Below are 23841 nucleotides of genomic sequence, written 5' to 3'. Positions count from 1 at the left end.
TCGCACAGCATCCACCCAAACGAGATTTCTTAAGTTTAGCTGAGCCGAGGGCTATCACCCCTTATATTAAACCGCTAGCTGAAGCGAGAGTTACAGAGATGTATCCCAGGCTACCATAGGAAGCAAGGGACGAGATGCTCAGCCTCTGGTGATGATTTTTGCATCATCAATTGGGACAGGAGAAGTACCAGAGGATTGGTAGGTTTGCAAACATTGGTTCCGTGTTCAAGAAAGGGAGTAGAGACAACCCAGGAAATTATAGACCAGTGAGGCTTACCTCAGTGCTGGGCAAGTTGTTGGAGGAGATCCCGAGAGGCAGGATTTATGAGCATTTGGAGAGACATAATCTGATTAAGGATAGTCAGTATGGCTTTGTCAAGAGCAAGTTGTGCCTTACAAATCTGATTGAATTCTTTGAGGATGTAACAAAACACATTGATGAAGGTAGAGCAGTGGATGTAGTGTATATGGATTTCAGCAAGGCATTTGATAAGGTACCCCGTGCAAGGCTCCTTCAGAAAGTAAGGAGGCATGGGATCCAAGGGGACCTTGCTTTGTGGATCCCTAATTGGCTTGCCCTCAGGAGACAAAGGGTGGTTATAGAAGGTTTATATTCTGCATGGAGGTCGGTAACCAGTGGTGATCCTCAGGGATCTGCTCTGGGACCCCTCCTCTTTGTGCTTTTTATAAATGACCTGGATGAAGAAGTAGAAAAGTGAGTTAGTAAATTTGCTGATAACACAAAGGTTAGGGGTGTTGTGGATAGTGTGGAGGGCTGTCAGGGGTTACACTGGGACATCGATAAGATGCAGAACTGGGCTGAGAACTGGCAGATGGAATTCAACCCAGATAAGTGTGAAGTGGTTTATTTCGGTAGGTCAAATTTGAAGACAGAATATAATATTAATGGTAAGACTCCCGGCAGTGTGGAGAATCAGCAAGATCTTGGGGTCCGAGTCCATAGGACACTCAAAGCTGTAGCACAGGTTGACAGTGTTGTTAGGAAGGAATATGGTGTGTTGGCCTTCATCAATTGTGGGATTGAGTTCAAGAGCTGAGAGGTAATGTTACAGCTATATAAGCCTTGGTCAGACCCCACTTGGAGTACTGTGCTCAGTTCTGGTTGCCTCACTACAGGAAGGATGTGGATACTATAGAGAGAGTGCAGAGGAGATTTACAAGGATGTTTCCTGGATTGGGGAGCATGCCTTATGAGAATAGGTTGAGTGAACTGGGCCTTTTCTCCTTGGAGCGACGGAGGATGAGAGGTGACCTGATAGAAGTGTACAAGATGATGAGAGGCATTGATCGTGTGGATAGTCAGAGGCTTTTTCCCAGGGCTGAAATGGCTAACATGAGAGGGCACAGTTTTAATGTGCTTGGAAATAGGTAGAAAGGGGGTGTCAGAGGTAAGTTTGTCACACAGAGAGTGGAATGCACTGTCAGTGACGGTGGTAGAGGTGAATACAATAAGGTCTTATAAGAGACTCTCAGATAGATAAATGGAGCTTAGAAAAACAGAGAGCTATGTGGTGGGGAAATTCTAGGCAGCTTCTAGAGTCGGTTGTATGGTCAGCACAACATTGTGGGCCGAAGGGCCTGTAATGTGCTGTAGATTTTCTATGTTACTACGTTTCTATGAGCCTGCTCCGCCATTTCATCATGTCTGATCCAATTTTCCTCTCAGCTCCAATCTCCTGCCTTCTCCCTGTATCCCTTCATGCCCTGACCAACCAAGAATCTATTAACCTCTGCCTTAAATATACATAAAGACGTGGCTTCCGCAGCGGCCTGTGGCAAAGAATTCCACAAATTCTCCACTCTGGCTAAAGAAATCCCTGCTTGTATCCGTTGAAAAAGGATGCCCTTCTATTCTGAGGCTATGACCTTGTGGATTAGGGGTGGACAAGGATAAGTATTTCACCTGAGACTGGGGGAGGTGAATAGAATCATAGACTCATAGAAATGATAGCACAGAAATAGGCCCTTTGGCCCATCTAGTCCATACTGAGCCATTTACACTGCCTATTCCCTTGACCTGCCCTCCAGACCCCTACCGTCCACGCACCTATCAAGGCCTCTTTAAACAGTCGAAGTCAAGCTCGCATGTTCCACTTGTGCTCACCACCCTTTGAGTGAAGAAGTTTCCCCTTAAACTTCTCACCTTTCACCCTTAACCCATGACCTCTAGTTGTAATCCCACCCAATCTCAGGTATAAACCAGTCTTAAACAGACCCACCTCTGTAGAAGTGTCTCTCCCCAGGGTGGAGTGTTAAATTCCACTACCTAGGGAGTCACTTTTGAGAACTCTACAACTCATGTTCTTAGTACTATTTATTTATTATCTATATTTGCAGTTTGTCTCCTTTTGCACATCGTTTGTCTTTTCACTGATTCCTTTGTTCTACTATGAATGCCCACAAGAAAATGATCCCATGATATGCGGTACAGCTTGGGGCATCAGCGTCCCGAGTTCAGTTCCAGCGTCCTCTGTAAGCAAGCTTGTACCTTGTTTTGTGTGTGTACACGGGTTTCCTCCCACGGTCCATAGACGTACCGGCGGCTAGGTTAACTGGTCATTGTAAATTGTCCTGTGATTAGGCAAGGGTTAAATCGGTGGGTTGCTGGTCAGCACGGCTCGAAGGGCCAGAAGGGCCTGTTCTGTGCTGTATCTCTAAATGAGTAAATAAAGGAAGTAGATAGTGATATCATGTTCTGTATGTTCTTTAATAATAAACTTACTTTGAAATACAAAGCTTCCTCCCACTCAGGGCACCTGGTGAGGGAGCGGTAGAGATGGGTAAGAGAGAACTTTGACTCATGTTGGTGTGGGAGTTGAAAGGAAGGTGGAAACAGATCCCACAGGAAGGCTCAATAGGGAATTGGGGGAGAAGGACTGCATGGTTGTAGGTGATAAGCAGTTTTATATTCCAATGAATCCAGCAAGTGGAAGGTCTTCTGCTGACGCCAGAGGGTGTGAGAGAGATTAGTCTCAGAGGGGATGTGAGGGGCAGGTTTCTTTTCGCAGAGGGCGGTGGGTGTCTGGGATGCACTGGCAGAGGCAGAAACTTTAGAGGTGTTTACATAGGCACATGCATGTGAGGGAAATGGAAGGATATGGACACTGTGTGGGCTGAAGCCATTAGTTTAGTTGGCCATTTGATTATTAATTCAATTGGTTCTGCACAACATTATATGGGCTGAAGGGCCTGTTCCTGTGCTGTACTGTTCTACGTTCCATACTGTGAGATTTTGTGGTTGCATAATTTCCCAAATTCAGATTTATTTACAATCAGAATCAGGTTTATTATCACCGGCAAGTGACGTGAAATTTGTTAACTTAGCAACAGCAGTTCAATGCAATACATAATCTAGCACAGAGAAAAAATAATAATAAATAAAATAAAAATAATAATAAATGAACAAGTGAATCAATTATGTATATTGAATAGATTAAAAGAAAGTGCAAAAACAGAAATACTGTATATTAAAAAAAAAGTGAAGTAGTGTCCAAAGCTTCGAAGTCCATTTAGGAATCGGTGGCAGAGGGGAAGAAGCTGTTCCTGAATCGTTGAGTGTGTGTCTTCAGGCTCCTGTACCTCCTCCCTGATGGCAGAGGGGAAGAAGCTGTTCCTGAATCGTTGAGTGTGTGTCTTCAGGCTTCTGTACCTCCTCCCTGATGGCAGAGGGGAAGAAGCTGTTCCTGAATCGTTGAGTGTGTGTCTTCAGGCTCCTGTACCTCCTCCCTGATGGCAGAGGGGAAGAAGCTGTTCCTGAATCGTTGAGTGTGTGTCTTCAGGCTCCTGTACCTCCTCCCTGATGGCAGAGGGGAAGAAGCTGTTCCTGAATCGTTGAGTGTGTGTCTTCAGGCTCCTGTACCTCCTCCCTGATGGCAGAGGGGAAGAAGCTGTTCCTGAATCGTTGAGTGTGTGTCTTCAGGCTCCTGTACCTCCTCCCTGATGGCAGAGGGGAAGAAGCTGTTCCTGAATCGTTGAGTGTGTGTCTTCAGGCTCCTGTACCTCCTCCCTGATGGCAGAGGGGAAGAAGCTGTTCCTGAATCGTTGAGTGTGTGTCTTCAGGCTCCTGTATCTCCTCCCTGATGGCAGAGGGGAAGAAGCTGTTCCTGAATCGTTGAGTGTGTGTCTTCAGGCTCCTGTACCTCCTCCCTGATGGCAGAGGGGAAGAAGCTGTTCCTGAATCACTGAGTGTGTGTCTTCAGGCTCCTGTACCTCCTCCCTGATGGCAGAGGGGAAGAAGCTGTTCCTGAATCGTTGAGTGTGTGTCTTCAGGCTCCTGTACCTCCTCCCTGATGGCAGAGGGGAAGAAGCTGTTCCTGAATCGTTGAGTGTGTGTCTTCAGGCTTCTGTACCTCCTCCCTGATGGCAGAGGGGAAGAAGCTGTTCCTGAATCGTTGAGTGTGTGTCTTCAGGCTCCTGTACCTCCTCCCTGATGGCAGAGGGGAAGAAGCTGTTCCTGAATCGCTGAGTGTGTGTCTTCAGGCTCCTGTACCTCCTCCCTGATGGCAGAGGGGAAGAAGCTGTTCCTGAATCGCTGAGTGTGTGTCTTCAGGCTCCTGTACCTCCTCCCTGATGGCAGAGGGGAAGAAGCTGTTCCTGAATCACTGAGTGTGTGTCTTCAGGCTCCTGTACCTCCTCCCTGATGGCAGAGGGGAAGAAGCTGTTCCTGAATCACTGAGTGTGTGTCTTCAGGCTCCTGTACCTCCTCCCTGATGGCAGAGGGGAAGAAGCTGTTCCTGAATCGTTGAGTGTGTGTCTTCAGGCTCCTGTACCTCCTCCCTGATGGCAGAGGGGAAGAAGCTGTTCCTGAATCGTTGAGTGTGTGTCTTCAGGCTCCTGTACCTCCTCCCTGATGGCAGAGGGGAAGAAGCTGTTCCTGAATCGTTGAGTGTGTGTCTTCAGGCTCCTGTACCTCCTCCCTGATGGCAGAGGGGAAGAAGCTGTTCCTGAATCGTTGAGTGTGTGTCTTCAGGCTCCTGTACCTCCTCCCTGATGGCAGAGGGGAAGAAGCTGTTCCTGAATCGTTGAGTGTGTGTCTTCAGGCTCCTGTACCTCCTCCCTGATGGCAGAGGGGAAGAAGCTGTTCCTGAATCGTTGAGTGTGTGTCTTCAGGCTCCTGTACCTCCTCCCTGATGGCAGAGGGGAAGAAGCTGTTCCTGAATCACTGAGTGTGTGTCTTCAGGCTCCTGTACCTCCTCCCTGATGGCAGAGGGGAAGAAGCTGTTCCTGAATCGCTGAGTGTGTGTCTTCAGGCTCCTGTACCTCCTCCCTGATGGCAGAGGGGAAGAAGCTGTTCCTGAATCGCTGAGTGTGTGTCTTCAGGCTCCTGTACCTCCTCCCTGATGGCAGAGGGGAAGAAGCTGTTCCTGAATCGCTGAGTGTGTGTCTTCAGGCTCCTGTACCTCCTCCCTTATGGCAGAGGGGAAGAAGCTGTTCCTGAATCGTTGAGTGTGTGTCTTCAGGCTCCTGTACCTCCTCCCTGATGGCAGAGGGGAAGAAGCTGTTCCTGAATCGTTGAGTGTGTGTCTTCAGGCTCCTGTACCTCCTCCCTGATGGCAGAGGGGAAGAAGCTGTTCCTGAATCGTTGAGTGTGTGTCTTCAGGCTCCTGTACCTCCTCCCTGATGGCAGAGGGGTAGAAGCTGTTCCTGAATCGTTGAGTGTGTGTCTTCAGGCTCCTGTACCTCCTCCCTGATGGCAGAGGGGAAGAAGCTGTTCCTGAATCGTTGAGTGTGTGTCTTCAGGCTCCTGTACCCCCTCCTTGATGGCAGAGGGAAAGAAGCTGTTCCTGAATCACTGAGTGTTTGTCTTCAGGCTCCTGTACCTCCTCCCTGATGGCAGAGGGGAAGAAGCTGTTCCTGAATCGTTGAGTGTGTGTCTTCAGGCTCCTGTACCTCCTCCCTGATGGCAGAGGGGAAGAAGCTGTTCCTGAATCGTTGAGTGTGTGTCTTCAGGCTCCTGTACCTCCTCCCTGATGGCAGAGGGGAAGAAGCTGTTCCTGAATCGTTGAGTGTGTGTCTTCAGGCTCCTGTACCTCCTCCCTGATGGCAGAGGGGAAGAAGCTGTTCCTGAATCGTTGAGTGTGTGTCTTCAGGCTCCTGTACCTCCTCCCTGATGGCAGAGGGGAAGAAGCTGTTCCTGAATCGTTGAGTGTGTGTCTTCAGGCTCCTGTACCTCCTCCCTGATGGCAGAGGGGAAGAAGCTGTTCCTGAATCGTTGAGTGTGTGTCTTCAGGCTCCTGTACCTCCTCCCTGATGGCAGAGGGGAAGAAGCTGTTCCTGAATCGTTGAGTGTGTGTCTTCAGGCTCCTGTACCTCCTCCCTGATGGCAGAGGGGAAGAAGCTGTTCCTGAATCGCTGAGTGTGTGTCTTCAGGCTCCTGTACCTCCTCCCTGATGGCAGAGGGGAAGAAGCTGTTCCTGAATCGCTGAGTGTGTGTCTTCAGGCTCCTGTACCTCCTCCCTGATGGCAGAGGGGAAGAAGCTGTTCCTGAATCGTTGAGTGTGTGTCTTCAGGCTCCTGTACCTCCTCCCTGATGGCAGAGGGGAAGAAGCTGTTCCTGAATCGTTGAGTGTGTGTCTTCAGGCTCCTGTACCTCCTCCCTGATGGCAGAGGGGTAGAAGCTGTTCCTGAATCGTTGAGTGTGTGTCTTCAGGCTCCTGTACCCCCTCCTTGATGGCAGAGGGAAAGAAGCTGTTCCTGAATCGCTGAGTGTGTGTCTTCAGGCTCCTGTACCTCCTCCCCGATGGTAACAGTGAGAAAAGGGCATGCCCTGGGTGCTGGAGGTTCTTAACAATGGATTCTGCCTTTCTGAGACGCCGCTCCCTGAAGATGTTCTGGGTACTTTGTAGGCTAGTGCCCAAGATGGAGCTGACTAGATTTACAACCCTCTGCAGCTTCTTTTGGTCCTGTGCAGTAGCCCCTCCAAACCAGACGGTGATGCAGCCTGTCAGAATGCTCTCCATGGTATAACTATAGAAGTTTTTGAGTGTATTTGTTGATATGCCAAATCTCTCCTAATGAAGTATAGCCACTGTCTTGCCTTCTTTGTAACTACATCGATATGTTGTGACCAGGTTAGATCCTCAGAGATCTTGACACCCAGGAACTTGAAGCTGCTCACTCTCTCCACTTCTGATCCCTCTATGAGGATTGGCACGTGTTCCTTCATCTTACCCTTCCTGAAATCCACAATCAGCTCTTTCGTCTTACTGACGTTGAGTGCCAGGTTGTTCCTACAGCACCACTCCACTAGAAGCACACAGTGTAATGTATCACTTGGGTTAACAACCAACACACTCAAGGCTGTGCTGGGGGCAGCCCACACGTTCTGGTGCCAACATAGCATTTCCACCATGCCCAGCAGAACAAGATTACAACAGCCAAAGCAACTTCTTTCCCTCCCTGAAACCACTCTGGGACATGTTTCTACTTTGAAGGTACTGCACCTGTGTAAGTTACAGTTGCATAGTCTAGCTATTTTATATCTTCAGCTCAAAGAGAACCCCTTCCCTGTGGATCCCCTCAGGCAAGACAGTAGCACAACACCAATAATCTGAGATATCAAAGCACATGTCAGTATGGTGAGACATCTGATGAAAATACAGATGCAGATATTCTTTTCCCTGTCTCAGGAGGCATGCAAGCATGGGGTTTAGACAGACCTTTCTCATCTCGTGCATCTTGGTTTTAATCACACTGTCTTGCTACCCAGCACCCAAGCACTTTAATTGCTGCCTTTGTAAAATAGATCTACTCACCACTTGGATACGTACTGTACGTGGATTGGAAAGGTTTGCAAGGATTTGTTTTATTTGCACAATTTTTGAACATTGGTTGTTTGTCAATCTTTGTTTATATATATTTATAAACACATTCTATTGTTCACAGCTGCATCCACCCTGCTCATGGGCTGTTCGTCCCACTCCCGTCAGGGAGGAGGCTACGTTCCATTCACACCAGAACCACCAGACACAAAAACAGTTACTTTCCCCAAGCAGTAACACCTCCACCCACTAACTCAACCCCCATACCACTACTTTATCATTTCCTGTAGAGTCACTGTGTGTACAGATACTCCTGAGCCTAGCATCACTTTATGGACACACAATCAATCTATGTAGGTATATAGACTGTAGTAGTTTCTTTCAAACAAACCAAAACCATTGGGAGAGGTGGAGTGGGTGTTGACACTGCATGATACGCTACCCACTATAATGAAGTTGAAAGTCAAAGAAAGTACAGTCGATCCTTTATTGATGTACCTAAGATATAAGGAAAGATTGAATGGGTTAGGACTTTATCCCTTGCAACATAGAAGATTGAGGGGAGATTTGATAGAGGTATACAAAATTATGAGGGGTATAGATAGGGTAAATTCAAGCAGGCTTTTCCACTGAGGTTGGTGGGACCACAACTAGAGGTCATGGATTAAGGGTGAAAGGTGAAAAGTTTAAGGGGAAGCTTCTTCACCTAGAGGGTCATGAGAGTGTAGAAAGAGCTGCCAGTGCAAGTGTTGCATGCGAGTTCGATTTCAACAATTAAGCGGTTTGGAAAGGTACTTGGATGGTAGGGGTATGGGGGCTGTGGTCAAGATGCAGGTTGATAGGAGTAGACGGTTTAAATGGTTAGGCATAGACTAGATGGGCCGAAGAAACTTTCTCCGTGCTGTACTTTTCTATGACTTTATGACTTTATTAAGAAACCAGCAAAATTAACAATCTTGAAACAATAAAAAATAATAAAGCTAAAATTTTTGGAATGCAAAGTTTGTCACTGTACCTCAATACATGTGACACTAATAAACTCATTTACCAGTTTACCAAGTGGTCGGGTAAGGTTTCATTATTACAGTTTAGTTTTGAAATGTCAGGGATTGTGTTTTATATTTGTATAGTATATAATGTTGTAGATTCTGTTGTATATGGTATTGTTGATTCAGTTGTAGATTGTGATGTAGATTGTGATGTAGATTGTGATGTAGATTGTGTTGTAGATTGTGTTGTAGATTGTGTAGTAGATTGTGATGTAGATTGTGTTGTATATTGTGTTGTAGATTGTGATGTAGATTGTGATGTAGATTGTGATGTAGATTGTGATGTAGATTGTGTAGTAGATTGTGATGTAGATTGTGATGTAGATTGTGATGTAGATTGTGTTGTAGATTGTGTAGTAGATTGTGATGTAGATTGTGATGTAGATTGTGATGTAGATTGTGTTGTAGATTGTGTTGTATATTGTGATGTAGATGCTGTTGTATACTTGTGTTGTAGATTGTGTTGTAGATTGTGTTGTAGATTGTGTTGTAGATTGTGATGTAGATTGTGATGTAGATTGTGTTGTAGATTGTGTTGTAGATTGTGTTGTAGATTGTGATGTAGATTGTGTAGTAGATTGTGATGTAGATTGTGTTGTAGTTTGTGATGTAGATTCTGTTGTATACTTGTGTTGTAGATTATGATGTAGATTGTGATGTAGATTATGATGTAGATTGTGATGTATATTGTGATGTAGATTCTGTTGTAGATTGTGATGTAGATTGTGTTGTATATTGTGATGTAGATGCTGTTGTATACTTGTGTTGTGGATTATGTTGTGTATTTCCTGAGACCATTGTTATGATGCTCTGGACCTTCTCTGTCCCCTCTGATTAATGTTTGTTATTCACAGATTCCCTGGAACTATGTCTTTTCCTAATAAATTATTAACATGTGAAGCAATATCTTTGCTATTTGTTCACCAGAATTTTGTAAATCTTGTGGAAGCAATGCATCTAAATCAGGGGCTTGATCTTCAGAATTTGATTTGTTCATTTTGTAAATCCACTTTTCTTCATTTCTTTGTAATCATTTCATTGCCCATCTCATTGTCCACCATTTTGAACTTCCTGGGAAATCATGAGACTAATGAATGACGAGGTATCTCGTTCAACATTTCTATTAATTCATTCAAGTCCTTTCTATTTTCTTTCCCCGTGCTTAATGCTCCATCGTTCAGCAAACCTAGGAAACTGCGGAGAGTATTGGACTCTGCCCAGTGCATCATGGGCATGTCCCTTGCCACCATCGGTAGTGTCTATCAAAGTAAAGAGCTGGGCAGTTGATTGGAGAAAGAGACACAGGGGGAGTCTGATAGGAGAGGTCATGGAAGAAAGAAAAGGGGGAAGGAGAAGTAGAGGGAGGCGATGTACAGGCATGGAGATAAGGTAAGAGAGGGAAAAGGAGATGGGGAATGTTGTTGGGGGTCATTACTGGAAGTTTGAGAAATCGATATTCATGCCATCAGCACAAACAGAATATAAGGTGTTGTTCCTCCAGTCTGACTGTGGCCTTGTCATGACATTGGAAGAGGCCTTGTATAGACATCTCGGAATGGGAATGGGAAGGTGAATTAAAATGGGTGGCCACTGGGATATCCCTCTTTTTCTGGTGGGCAGAGCGTGGGTGCTCAGCAAAATGGTCTCCCAATCTACGTCGGGTCTCACCGATATACAGGAGACCAGACCGGGAGCACCAGACACAGTATGTAACCCCAAAAGGCTCATAGGTGAAATGTCGCCTCGCCTGGAAGGACAGTTCGGGGCCCTGAATGGTGGAGTGGGAAGAGGTGTAGGGACATGTGAAGCACTTGTTCTGTTTGCAAGGATAAGTGCCAGGAGGGAGATCGGTGGGGAGGGACGAATGGACAAGAGAGTTGTGTAGGGAGTGATCCCTGCAGAAAGCAGAAAGTGAGGTGGGGGGGAGGGAAGAAAGTGCTTGGTGCTGGGGTCCCGTTGGAGGTGGCAGAAGTTCTGGAGAGTTACGTGCTGGATGTTGGGGTGGTAGGTGAGGACAAGAGGAACCCTATCCCTGGTAGGGTGGTGGTAGGATGGGGTAAGAGCAGGCATGTGTGAAATGGAAGAGATGCAGTTGAGGACAGCGTTGATGATGGAGGAAAGGAAGCCCCTTTTTTTTTGAAGAAGGAGAACATCTCCCTCATTCTGGAATGAAAAGCTTTCTCCTGAGAGCAGATGTGATAGAGATGGAGGAACTGAGAGAAGTGGGTGGTGTTTACACAGGCAACAGGTTGCGATCCATGTGGCCTCATCAGTGAATTATACATCTGCAACGTAATGCCCAGCTCTTACCCTCAATACCCTGACTTTTGAAGGCCAGCTTGCCAAACACCTTTATCACCACACAATCTAACTGTGAGAGATTACCAGGAATCGGGCAAATCGATGTTCATGCCATCGGGCTGGTGGCTACCCAGATAGAATATGCTCCTTTACCCTGAGAGTGATGTAACCAGAGTTTTGTAGAGCTGCAACATTACCTTGTGGCTCTTGAACTCAATCCCCCTTGAACAGAACCTGCTCCTTATTGCTCAGCTGGTAGGGGAGGGGCAGGGGCAGGGTTTTCTCCTGACTGTTACTGAACGGGTAGTGGGAGAAGCCAAGGAGCATGGATTAAAACCGGGCAAATATCAACTGCTTTCAAAGTCAGCTGTAGACAGTTTTATGATATTATTTTATGGAAAGCCTTCTGTAATTTAGTATTTGAAGTGTCAGCTTTTACCTAAAATAATTGCACCATAAATGTAATTTACTGCTTGAGAAACACTCTGGGCTTCAGTGGGGCACAAGAAGGTTCGTTTGAAAAACCAGAAAGGTTTCTTTCTTCAGACTGTTTATGAGTCTGTTCCATTTTTCTTAGAAATTCTAAGTTATGAATTATTTTGAAACCATGTGCTTCAGAATCTATAAACGACAGTTGACATTTTTGTGCTGAAATGGCAAAGAAAGGCATTTTCTTCCCCAAAGTTACATTTCCTGCATGATTGCTTCCAGTTGAAACACCACCTCAGGCGAAATTATTCCAGGCTTTTCCATGCGGGATTCTCTGATGTCTATCCACAGCTTGCTGCTGTTTCGATGATGTAATCACGGGTACAGTGGACATTTCCACACTCACGCACGGTAGCATAGGTGGGCGGCAGGGAAGTGTAGCAGTTAGTATAATGCTATTGCACATCAGCGAGCCGGGTTCAATTCCCACCACTGCCCGAATGGAGTTTGCACACTCTCCCTGTGGGTTTCCTCCGGGTGCTCTGGTTTCCTCCCACAGTCCAAAGATGTACGGGTTAGGGCTAGTAAGTTGTGGGCACACTACGTTGATGCTGGAAGTGTCTTGACATTTGCAGGCTGTCCCCAGCACATCCTCAGACTTTGTTAGTGGTATTGCAAAGAAATGGCAGATGGCCTACAGTGGCTTGAGGAGTACAGTCATGCACTTGGGTAGAAGAAATAAAAGCGTAGGCTATTTTCTAAGTGGAGAAGAAAAAAATCACAAATCCTCGTGCAGGATTCCCAAAAGGTTACTTTCCAGGTTGAGTCTGCGGTGAGGAAGGCAAATGCAATGATAGCATTCATTTTGAAAGGTCTAGAATTTAAAAGCAAGGATATAACGTTGAGGCTCTATAAGGCCCTTGTGAGGCCTCACTTGGAGTACTGTGAGCAGTTTTGGGCTCCTTATCTCAGAAAGGACATGCTGATATTGGAGAAGTCTCAAAGCAGGTTCACAAAAATGATTCTAGGATTTGAAAGGTTCATCATATGACAAACATTTGATGGCTCTGGGCCTGTACTCACTGGAATTCAGAAGAATGTGGGAGGGCTCTCATTGAAACCTATCGAAAGGTTGGAAGGCCTAGAGAGAGTGGATGTGAAGGGGGATGGTTCCTATAGTGAGGAAGTTGGGAACCGAGGGCACAGCCTCAGAACGGACGGATGTCATAAGAACATAACATAAGAAATAGGAGCAGGAGTTGGCCATCTGGCCCGTTGAGCCTGCCCCACCATTCAATAAGATCATGGCTGATCTGGCCTTTTCCTCATAACCTTCAATAAGATAATGGCACTTACCTACCTTTTCTTCATAACCCTTAATTCCCTACTATTCAAAAATCTATCCAACCTTCTCGTAAATACATTTACTGAGATAGCCTCCACTACTTCATTGGGCAGAGAATTCCACAGATTCACCACTCTCTGGGAAAAGCAGTTCCTCCTCATCTCCATCCTAAATCTACTCCCCCGAATCATGAGGCTATGTCCCCTAGTTCTAGTCTCAGCTACCAGTGGAAACAACTTTCCTGCCTCTGTTTTATCTATCCCTTTCATAATTTAATATGTTTCTATAAGATATCTCATTCTGAAATCCAGTGAGTACAGTCCCAGACCACTCAATCTCTCCTCATAGTCTAACCCCTCATCTCTGGAATCCCCCTGGTGAACCTCCTCTGCACCGCCTCTAAAGCCAGTATATCCTTCCTCAAGGAAGGAGACCAGAACTGCACACAGTACTCCAGGTGTGGCCTCACCAGTACCCTGTACAGTTGCAGCATGACCTCCCTGCTCTTAAATTCAATCCCTCGAGCAATGAAGGCCAACATTCCATTTGCCTTCTTGACAGCCTGCTGCACCTGCAAACCAACCTTTTGTGTTTCATGCACAAGCACTCCTAAGTCCCTCTGCACAGCAGCATGCTGCAATATTTTTACCATTTAAATAATAATCTGCTCTTCCATTTTTCCTTCCAAAGTGGATGACCTCACATTTACCAACATTGTACTCCATCTGCCAGACCCTTGCCCATTCACTTAACCTATCTATATCTCTCTGCAGACTCTCCCTATCCTCTGCACAATTTGCTTTTCCTCTCAATTTAGTATCATCTACAAACTTAGATAAACTACACTCGGTCCCCTCTTCCAGATCGTTAATGTATATCGTGAACAGTTGTGGGCCCAGCACCGACCCCTCAACACACCGCTCACCACTGATTGCCAACCGGAGTATCCCATGTATCCCATGTATCCCAACTCTCTGCTTTCTATTAATTAACCAATCTCTATCCATGCTAATATATCACCCCCAACTCTATGCATCCTTATCTTATGGATAAGTCTTTTATGTGGCACCTTATCGAATGCCTTCTGGAAACCCAAGTAAATAGAACATAGAAATCTACAGCACATTACAGGCCCTTTGGCCCACAATGTTGTGCGGAACATGTACAAAGAAACTGCATAGAATTTCCCCACCGCAGAACCCCCTATTTGTCAAAGCTCCATGTACCTATCTAAGAGTCTCTTGAAAGATCCTATCGTATCTACCTCCACCACCGCTGCCGGCAGCCCATTTCACACACCCACCACTCTCAGTGTGAAAGATTTACCCTCAACATCCCCTCTGTACCTATTTTCAAGCATCTTAAAACTATGCCCCCTTGTGTTAGCCATTTCAGCCCTGAGAAAAATCCTCTGACTATCCACATGATTAATGCCCCTCATCATCTTATACACCTCCATCAGGTCACCTCTCATCCTCCGTTGCTCCAAGGAGAAAAGGCCAAGTACACTCAACCTATTCTCATGAGGCACACACTCCAATCCAGGCAACATCCTTGTAAATCTCCTCTGCATTCTCTCTATAGTATCCACATCCTTCCTGTAGTGAGGTGACCAGAACTGAGCACAGCACTCCAAGTGGGGTCTGACCAAGGTCTTTTATAGCTGTATGTCCAGCTGTTCCCCTCTATCCACTGCGCTCATCATATCCTCAAAGAACTCCAGTAAGTTTGTCAAACAGGACCTGTCTTTGCTGAATTCATGCTACGTCTGCCTGATGGATCCATTTCTTTCCAGATGCCTCACTATTTCTTCTTTAATGATAGCTTCAAGCATTTTCCCAACTACAGACGTTAAACTAACTGGCCTATAGTTACCTGCCTTTTACCTACATCCTTTTTCGAACAGTGGCGTGACATTTGCCATCTTCCAATCTGCTGGGACCTGCCCAGTGTCCAGAGAATTTTGGCAAATCATCACCAAAGCCTCTACTATAACTTCTGCCATCTCTTTCAGTACCCTGGGATGCATTCCATCAGGACCAGGGGACTTGTCTATCTTCAGGCACACAAGTTTGCTCAACACTACCTCATTAGTGATATCTATTGTACCGAGGTCCTCACCTCCCATCACATCCATAACATCTCTCTCTGGCATGTTAGATGTGTCCTTCACCATGACAACCGACACAAAATAGTCATTCAAAGCCTCTGCCATTTCCTCATTACCCAATATCAATTCCCCCTTCTCATCCTCCAAGGGACCCACATTCACTTTAGCCACCCTTTTCCATTTATATAATTATAGTAACTTATACTTTCTGTTTTTGTATTTTGTGCTAATTTATTTTCAGAATCAAGCTTCCCTTTCTTTATTGGTCACTTAGTGTTTCTTTGTTGCTTTTTAAAGTTTTCCCAATCTTCCAGTTTCCCACTATTCTTGGTGAATTTGTACGCACGAGCTTTTAGTTTGCTGCCTTCTATTATTTCTTTAGTTATCCAAGGCTGGTTCTCCCCACCCTCACTGTCCTTGCTTTTAACTGGAATATACTTTTGTTCAGCACCATGAAAAATCTCTTTGAAAGTCTTCCACTGTTCCTCAACTGTCCCACCACATAGCCTGTGTTCCCAGTCTACACTTGCCAAATCTTCCCTCATCCCATTGTAGTCTCCATTGTTTAGACATAATACACTGGTTTTAGATCAAACTATTGCACCCTCTATTTGTATGAGAAACTCAATCATACTGTGATCACTCTTTCCAAGATGATCCCTAACTACAAGATCACTAATTTTACCTGTCTCATTACACAGGACCAGATCTAAGATAGCACATTCCCTTGCAGATTCAGTAACATGATGTTCAAGAAAGCCATCATGGATGCATTCTATAAAGTCTTCCTCAAGACTGCCTTGGCCAACTTGATTCACCCAATCTATGTGCAGTTTAAAGTCCCCCATGATAACTGCTGTTCCATTCTTACATGCCTCAGATATTTCTCTGTTTCTTGCAAGTTCCCCTGCAGGTCGGATAAGATGTCCTGAACCACAGAGGCAACACAGCATTCAGGACACTCTGTCCTTGTGACAGAGAACTCTGTCTATTCCCCTGACTATACTATCCCCAATTACCACTGCATTCTCTTCTCTCCCCCCCCTGAGTGGCTCCCTGAACTATGATGCCACAGTTAGATTGCTCGTCCTTCCTACAGCTCTCACTGTCATCAACACGGAGCAGGAATCTCAGACCTGTTGGACAAGCTCGAGGGCTGAGGCTCCTCCAGCACTGTCTCTTGGATTCCACTTCCTGCCTCACTCACAGTCACATCCTCTTGTCCCTGACCACAGACCGAATCTGAGGCAGCTAATCTAATGGGTGTGACTACCTCCTGAAACAGAGAATCCAGGTAACTCTCCCTTCCCTGATCTGCTGCAGTGTTTGAAGCTCAGATTTCAGGTCATCAGCCTGAGTTCCTCGAGCAGCCAACACTTGCTGCAGATGTGGTCACCAGGAATCACAGTGGGGTCCACCAGCTCCCACATCATGCAGCTACAGCACATCACCTGATCCTACATCATCCCTACTTTATTTAAATAGTGTAATTTAGTGACTTTTTTATTCAACCAGTACAAAAGCCTTACCTGCTATTTACCTGTGCCTCCTTGCCAAAGCCTCAAGTTCCCACTCCTACACCGGATCCCTCACACAATGGCCACTCTGCTTTGACCCCGCTTTACCTTATTTTCTCCTGCTAAAGAATCGCGAATCGATTGGTTCGCCGTTAATGCGCTGATCCCTGAAATATGTTCCTTTTTTAAACTCTTCTCCCCGATGTGTACGAATCTCTCTCTCTCCCCCCTCCTGCTAATGTACCAAGCCCCGCAAAATGCTCCTTTTTCAAACTTTTCTCCCCAACCTGTGCAAAGCTTTCTCTCAATCGATTGGTCCGCCACTAATGCACCATTTATGTTGCTGTTGTTCAGTCATTTAATCGAGTCCGACTCTTTGTAAACTCATGGGCCATGGGTTTTCATGGCAAGGTTGCCAGATCTTTCTTCCGCGCAGATACTGCTTCTGCCCAGGAACTCAGGACCCTCTGCCTTGAATCCCAGTGCTGATGCCACTACACCACCAGCCCATTAAGTACAGGGATGAGGGGCAATTTCTTTAGCCGGAGAGTGGTGAATCTGTGGAATTTGTTGCCACAGGTGGCTGTGGGAGCCAAGTCATTGGGTATATTTAATGTACAGGTTGATAGATACTTGATTAATCAGGGCATGGAGGGATATGCAGAGAGGGCATTGTGGCTGAGAGGGAAATGCATTAGCCATGATGAGATGGTGGAGTAGAATCGATGGACCAAATGGCCTAATTCTGCTCCTAAATCTCCTGCTCTTATGGCGTGGGAGAAATGGTTCCTGAATGACGTGTTCCATCGGTCGAAGCCAGAAGGATGTGATTACAGTTGGGCACTGGTGGTCTTTAGCAACTTTGCAAAGGGCTAAATCAATGGATTTATGAGCCTCATTTGTACAGCAAAGGTTCAGTTTAATGTAAGATATATCATGGCTGGATTTTAAAGCTCCTATCTTTCACCATAGCCTTCAATAACTATCAAATGGAACAAGCCAGGAGCAATAAAACATTCTCCCGTGTTTTTTAATTTAATTCCCTGTTTTTTTTTTGCAAACATGCAATAGTTTATTTACTAACAGAGTGCATACAATAATCAGGGGTTCACAAATCTGTTGGAAATTTCAAATTAAAATAAGATTGCTATTATCTGCAGAACACTCAATTTCCTGGTTCTTGGTGCTTGGAGAACCCTGCTGTGCCCATGGAGACCACATTCTCCTTCTCCAAGGGCACTCTGGCATGGGCCTAGCCCTGGAAGAGGGGTAGGCAGTTAACTCAGCCAGAGCCCTCGACTGCCCATCACCTCACTCCCTCCATCTTTGCTCCCTGAGCTTTTTGCCTCTGAGGGGGGAGCAGCAGATGAGTGACCGTGTGAGTGGAGTAGAGCAAGCCCCCAACCCCTCTGCTCGGAGCTCCTCAGGAAGCTTTTGACAGATACACAGTTCTGCCACAGCTTTCATGGACACACAAGATTCTGGAGATGCTAGAAATCTAGAGTAACGCACACAAAATGCTTGAGGAACTCAGCAGGCCAGGCAGCTTCTATGGGAAAAAGTACAGTCGATATTTCGGGCATTTTGTGTGAGAAGGGCGAGGGGCACCAGAAGCTGGAGAAATCAGCCTCCAACCTGATGGCATGAACATTGATTTCTCCAACTTCTGGTAATTTGTACCCCTTCCCCTTCTCCTTTTTCCATTATCCAGTCAGGTTTTCCTTTCACCCCTTCCCCCTCGCCTGCCTATCACCTTTGGTGCCTCTCTTCCTTCTCTTTCACCCATGGTCTACTGTCCTCTCCTGTCAGATTCCTTCTTCGTCAGGACTTCACCTCTGCTATCTAACCCCTCCCATAGTCACCCGGTTTCACCTGTCACCTGCCAACCTGTCCTCCTCCTCCTTCCTCAACCTCCTTATTCTGACTTCTTCCCCCTCCTCTTCAGTCCTGATGAGGGATCTCAGACTCAAATGTCAACTGTTTACGCCCCCCATAGATACTGCCTGACTTGCTGAGTGAACTAAGTCTGGGAGAGGCGAAGAAGATTTAAGGCATAAAATCAGAATTAGGCCATTCTGCCCATCGAGTGCCCTGGATCACAACCTCTCAATTGGACTGGAGCAGACTGTCTGATCATTTATTTGCTGAGATACAGCAGAGAATAGGCCCTTCGGCCCTTTGAGCTGTGCCGTCCAGCAATCCCAAATTTAGCCCTTGCCTCTAATCACAGGAGAATTCGTGATCTCTGCTCTCTGTGGGTGCTTGTCGTGCATAACCTGGGTTTTGCTTTAGTGTTTCTTTGGAGTGCTGTGGAAGGTCGCAGACTCACACAGCAGAGAGTGAGGCCCTTTGGCCCATTCAGTCCCTGCTGGGCTTGTACCCCTCTCTTGCTTTGGGCAGTCCTCTGGAATGGCCGTGACAAAGGGTCTCATCCTGAAATATGGACTGTTTATTCCCCTGCTTCCTGACCTGCTGAGTTGCTCCAGTGTTTTGTATCTGTGTTCTACATCACTTTATCTTGAATCAACCTGCACAATCCAAATCCTAGCTTATCAGCACGATGCACACTTCGATCACTTTGCACAAAAATTGACTTTAATTGTGAACTTACTTGAAAAAACAGTGTGTTATTTGTTTTTCTTGTGAATGCTGCTTATCTGACGCGGTGTGCCTGTGAGTCCGCTGCAGGGAAGTTCTTCATTGTCCATGTCCACACAGGGACCAATAAACTTGACTTTGACATCTGCGTCTTTGAAGACCGGGCATGAGGTGTGGATAACAAGTCCTGGAGGATGTGCTAAACTTAGATTTCTAAAGGTGGTTGAACCACAATCAGTTTAATCTCACCGGCATGTTTTGTGAAATTTGTCATTATGCAGCAGCAGTACAGTGCAATACGTAATAATGAAAACTGTGGATTACAGTAAGTATAATACATATCTAGCGGTGCGTGTGCGCGCATTTAAATAGTTAAATTAAATAAGTAGTGCAAAAAGAGCAGTGAGGTGGTGTTCATGGGATTGATGTCCATTCAGGAACCTGGTGGCAGAAGCTGTTCCTGAGTCGTTGAGGCTCTGTGTCTCAATAACGATGAGGGAAGGGCACGGCCTGGGTGATGTGTGGCCTTCATGATGGACATCACCCTTTTGGGGCTTTGCTCCTTGAAGATGTCCTGGATGCCGGGGAGGCTGGTGCCCATGGTGGAGCTGGCTGAGTTTGCAACTCCCTTCAGCTTATTTCGATCCTGTGTCAGACGGTAATGCAACCAGTTAGAATGCTCTCCACGGTACATCGGTAGAAATTTGTCCAGATTTGAACAGAATTTATTCAGATTGATGTGTCCAAATGAAAAGTTGGCCATTGGAAAGCTAGGTGGCAGTGGGATGCTCGGAGACCGTGTCAGTGTCTGTTTTGTGACTGGCAGGGTGTAACGAGTGGTGTGCACTGGGCCCTCAACTTTTCACCTCTTCAGGTGGCTGCTAGTTTTGCTGGTGCAATAAGTCAGTGGTGACGAGGAGACTACGGGAGTGGGCAACGATTTAACATACATGGGGAATGTGACATTGACCACTTTGGCAGGAAAGATACCATACATGAAAAGCGTCATCTCAGCATGGTGGTCCAGTGTAGGGTCCACAAAAGGTATAGAAACAGCAGGTCGTTTGCAAAGAACATTACTGTTTATTGCTGTGGAACTGAATGCTAAACTAGGAGTATACATAGTCATGTATTAGGAATGTGGCGGGGGTGTTGGTGCAACTATACACTGGCATCACGGACAGCATCCTCACATCAGACATTACCGTCTGGTTACTGATTCCATCTTCCCCACAACATCCTGGTGTGATTCTACACTGGCATCCTCACATCAGACATTACCGTCTGGCTACTGATTCCATCTTCCCCACAACATCCTGGTGTGATTCTACACTGGCGTCACAGACAGCATCCTCACATCAGACATTACCGTCTGGTTACTGATTCCATCTTCCCCACAACATCCTGGTGTGATTCTACACTGGCATCCTCACATCAGACATTACCGTCTGGCTACTGATTCCATCTTCCCCACAACATCCTGGTGTGATTCTACACTGGCATCCTCACATCAGCCATTACCGTCTGGTTACTGATTCCATCTTCCCCACAACATCCTGGTGTGATTCTACACTGGCGTCACAGACAGTATCCTCACATCAGCCATTACCATCTGGTTGGGTGCAGCATCCTCTCACAATGTATACAAACTACAGTCAGGTCAGTTGAAAAGGTCATCGGCTGCAGTCTACCATCACTGCAGGGCTTGTATGTGTCTGAGAAAGAAGTGGGCAGGAAAAGTCACTGTGGGCACTACCCACCCTGCAAACTGCCTTTTCCAAAAGCTCCCTTCTGCAAAGCGCTGTAGAGAAATTCTACATGATATGGGGGTGAGGTGGGGGAGTTAGTGAGATCATAGATAAATCAGTAAATCGAGTTGTTATTATTACATGTGGCAGGGTTCGGTGATAAACCTACCTGCCTTGCGTACCATCCATACAGATCAATTCATTACGATGAGATAGTAGAAGATAAATCAGCAGCAATGCAGAATGAAGTGTTCCGGTTACAGGGAAAGTGCGGTGCAGGCAGACAACAAGGTTCAAGGGCTGCAATGCTGGAGAGAGAGGGGGCAGAAACCCGAGCAAGAAGGTGGGGGGAGAGGAAGGAGTACATGCTAGCAGGTGAGGGGGGAGGTAGGTGGGAGGCGGAGAGATCCTACCTGACTTGTTGAGTTCTTGCATCAATTTGTGTACGTTGCTGCAGAATCTGTTGTGGTTATGCTTTGCAGAATAAAGCTACAGAGAAAGTGCAGTGCCGGTAAACAAGGCCATAGCAAGGTAGGTTGTGAAGTCCAGAGTTAATCTTGTCCTAGTTCAATAGCCTTATAACAGTTGGGTAAGCTGTCCTTTAACCTGCTGTGAGGCCTTTGTATCTTCTGCCCGATAGCAGAAGGGGAAGAGAGAATGTTCAGGGTGGGTAGCTGTCTTATCAAGGCAGTGAGAAGTGCAGACAGACCCCATGGAGGGAGGTTGGTGTCCATAACGGGAAATAAACAGGCGATGTTTCAGACCAAGACCTTCATCAGGACTGGTGACAAAGGCTCTCAGCGTGAAACATGACTATTCATTCACCTCCATAGTTGTGCTAATGTTATTATTGTGACAGTATGTCCGATCGTAACTACATGTACCGTGTGTCTGTGTACTGTGTTTTTTTACCTTGGTCCCAGAGGAACGATGTTCCGTTTAGCTGTCTGGTTGAATGACAATTACACGTGAACTTGAAGGTCCTCCAGCATTTTATATGTTGCTCTGGATTTTCAGCATCTTCAGAATCTCTTGTCTGTGACGTACTGAGCAAGGTGGGGGGAAGGTTTTATTTACAGTAGGGCCTCCCAACCATTTTTATGCCATGGACCAATACCATTAAGCCAGGGGTCTTTGGACCCCAGGTTGGGAACTCGTGATTTAGAGATACAGTGCAGAACAAGCCCTTCCTGTGCTTTAAGCTGCGCCATCTCCAGTATTTATCACTGGCCTAATCACAGGTCAATTCACTCTCTAACCAGTATATCTTCGGACCAGAGCACCCAGAGGAAACCCACTTGCATACAGGAAGAATGGACACCAGAACTGAACTCTGAACTCTGACACCCCAACTGCAGTAGTGTCACACTAACCACAATGCTACTATGGCAAGAAGAGAATAGAGTTCGTATTGGAAACTTTAGCATCAGAAGACCCTTCAGAGAAGCCTCGTCAGCCACAGGAAAAGATATTTGGATAAATTATGAAGAGTGTGTTTGAAGAGCTTCTTGCTGAAAGGGAAGAGGCAGTGATAGGGGTCGGGAAGGAATTCCACCTGAGAGCACCACTGGCAGAGAGTCGAGTGGCCCAGAGGAGAAGCTGAAGCCAGTCTTGGCCACACTGCTGAATTAGCAGCAGAACCTCTCCAGCCTAACAGGGCAATCCTTAATGGAACTCATTGGAACCGCAGAAGGTGTTTCCTAATTAAAAAGACCAAAAGGCACATTGGAATTCAGCTGGTCTCCAAACTGAAGAGTTTGCGGAGTGAAGAGGCAGGCTGTGTGCATTCAAATGATCATATTTGCTGCTGTAGCTTTGAAGTGAACGCATTCCCTCCCTGGCACTTGTTCTGCGAGATCCCAGTGGGATCCTCCTCCACTCACTACCCGTTTAATGAGTGTTTATTTTGGTTCACTGAATCTATCAATAATTCAACATTTTTGGCTGCTATGCAGCGTGTTCACCTCTCCAACATCTCCGAGCTCTCCTCACCGAACACAGCAGCTGAGAAACAAGCCCTTGGCCCATTTCGTCCATGCTGACCTGTTACTCTGCCCTAGTCCTTTCGAGCCACACCTGAACCATATCCCTCCCATCCATGTATTTCTCCAAACTTCTCTTAAATGCTGAAATCAATTCTGAACCCTCCACTTCCGCTGGCAACTCATTCCACACTCATACCACCTTCTGAATGAGGACCTTCCCCCTCATGTTCCCCTCTCACCCTTAATCCATGACCTCCAGGTCTAGTCTCACCTAACCTTAGTGGACAAAGCCTGCTTGTTTTTACCCTATCTCTACCCCTCATAATTTGGTATTAGGCCCTCCATTGGTCAGGGTCAACATGGCTATTGCATCCTGGCTGTTCATGTGATCTGCCAGCCAGGGCAGTACGATTCGGAGCGTGTTTCTGGCTCCCCCTCTCCGCGCAGCCGATGAATCCAAAGGAACGGCTGACCAAACGGCACCATCGGTGTTGCAGGAGTTGCCTTTCAGTGTTGAACTCAATGAAGAACTGCTTTAATATTCAAGTTTCAAAGTAAATTTATTATGAAAGGAAATATATATTACCATATACAACTCTGAGATTCATTTTCTTGGGGACGTATTAAATAACAGAATCAATGACCAACTTGGCTGTTCAACCAGTGTGCAAATGACAAGACAAGAGTCTCCTTTTCTGGAACTTTCCTCGGGGTTTACTCCCAAAGCCTTCCCCGTGAGTGGGTAGAGCCACAAAGCAGCAGAGGTTTGAGATCTCCTGGATGAACTGCCAACCACGGCTGACGAGCTCCATCTGCCCAACGCGATTGGTTTTAAGGCGTCAGTAACCCGCACTTGCCCCTTCTCCTGTCAGTAGAAATGGTTCTGCAGGGATTAGTAGCTATGCCACACGTGAAGGCCAGGAGCTGGACTCGGTTGTCAGGGGCTGTTTGAGACGCACGCAATTGGGGGCATTTAGT

The sequence above is a fragment of the Hemitrygon akajei genome, chromosome 11, assembly GCF_048418815.1.
Source record: "Hemitrygon akajei chromosome 11, sHemAka1.3, whole genome shotgun sequence".
NCBI lineage: Eukaryota > Metazoa > Chordata > Chondrichthyes > Myliobatiformes > Dasyatidae > Hemitrygon > Hemitrygon akajei.
This window is presented reverse-complemented; position numbering follows the sequence as displayed.